At 34.7% G+C, this 1,518-nt stretch overlaps 1 protein-coding gene across 2 annotated transcripts in view; it reads right to left on the bottom strand.

The window, feature by feature from the left end:
• LOC110022147 (pentatricopeptide repeat-containing protein At1g03540) overlaps positions 1-1,518 on the bottom strand; it is a 31,137-nt gene that overhangs the window by 2,323 nt on the left and 27,296 nt on the right. The gene's annotated exons all lie outside the window — the stretch shown is intronic.

The following is a 1,518-nucleotide window of genomic DNA, read 5'->3' on the forward strand; positions in this document are numbered from 1 at the left end:
ATATATATATATATATATATATATGATAAAGTTATGATTCTACCTCATGCTTGCAATCACGACTAACGTCTGTAGCTTAGGTTAGTTTATGCTATTTCATTTTTTAGTAGTACTATTTTGTTGTCCCTTTTTTATTATTCTGCTGCATGTATAAGAATTTCTACCTCATGTTTAAAAATATTTATGGGCACTTTTATTTGCACCTCTATACCATATCTTTTTGCAAAAAGATCCCAAAAATGTTGCTTTTGGGCCAAACAGATCATAACATATTGTTATGTCCTATTATTAACATTTTAATATTATGCAATTGAATTTTGATGTTTGGTAGAATCTCTATGATTCAATGAATAAAAACATTTTAAAATGCTCCTGCTCGATTGAATTATGTTAATTACTATATTTCAGTAAGCTTAATTAATTGATATATATCCATAGTGAATTCAGTCCGCCGTTGTTACATCGTTTGTTAGGTCAAGAGGGGAGGATGTTGGGGGCATGATATTGCTCGATTCAATCTCATGCATAACCCTCGTGGCATAATGTTTACTCATAGAAGAAAATAAAAGTTCAATGTCATCAATCCTCGCAAGGAGAAAGTTCAGATTCAAGCTCAGATTCAGACAGAATGTCTAAAAGCCATGCTAATGAGCTTATTAACAGACAACAAAACTCTCCTTATGTAAGCAACAAAAATGGCTCAAACTTTCCGATTCCATACCAATTTCTATCAATCATAAATGCAAAAAAAAAAAAACAGAAATTAGAAAGTAAATAGAAATCAACGGCACTAGACTAGGAGAAAAGACTAATTTAGAGCGCAGAAACGCTAATTTTAGAGTACCAATGTGACTTCTACGAGATGGATTGATGTTTTGCACCACTTACAGTAAACTAAAAATGAACCCATTAGGGTTTCATAGAAAGGGAGATTTCCCAACCTGCTACATTGGGAATCGGGAGCGGGAACGTGGCTGAGATCTGAAGACAGAGATGATAGATGATCGCATGACTTTCGCGCCTCCACCCATCCCGATTCAGCTCCATACAGCTCCTCAACTTCCTCCTGAACAATAAAGGCAGCTCCATGATTTGCAGAATTCAAATGAAGAAATCCTAAAAGGGAGGGAGGAGGGGAAGGGAGAGAGGAAGAGAGATTTCGCACCAACGCTGAAGATGAACTGCCGTTGCTCTCCATCGAAGATGTGCGAGTTGGGGGCTATAGGCTTTTAAGCGAATAAGAGAGACACTAATAAGCTTTATAGATCGCGTCAATATGACAAACCACACATTTCTTATATTTAGGTTGTGGATTTACATGTATACCACCCAATCCATATGTATTTGCATATCTTAAGCATTGCTCTTTTTTATAATTATACCATCCGAATCTTTCATTATCACATAAAAAATATTATACCATATTAACTTTTAAAATGTGAAACACGTAATATGATATGTATGTAAAATTCCAAAGTTTAAATGTTAGATATGTAAACACATAAGAATTGTGTGGTC

The sequence above is a fragment of the Phalaenopsis equestris genome, unplaced genomic scaffold (assembly GCF_001263595.1).
Source record: "Phalaenopsis equestris unplaced genomic scaffold, ASM126359v1 Scaffold000174, whole genome shotgun sequence".
NCBI classification, from domain to species: Eukaryota; Viridiplantae; Streptophyta; class Magnoliopsida; order Asparagales; family Orchidaceae; genus Phalaenopsis; species Phalaenopsis equestris.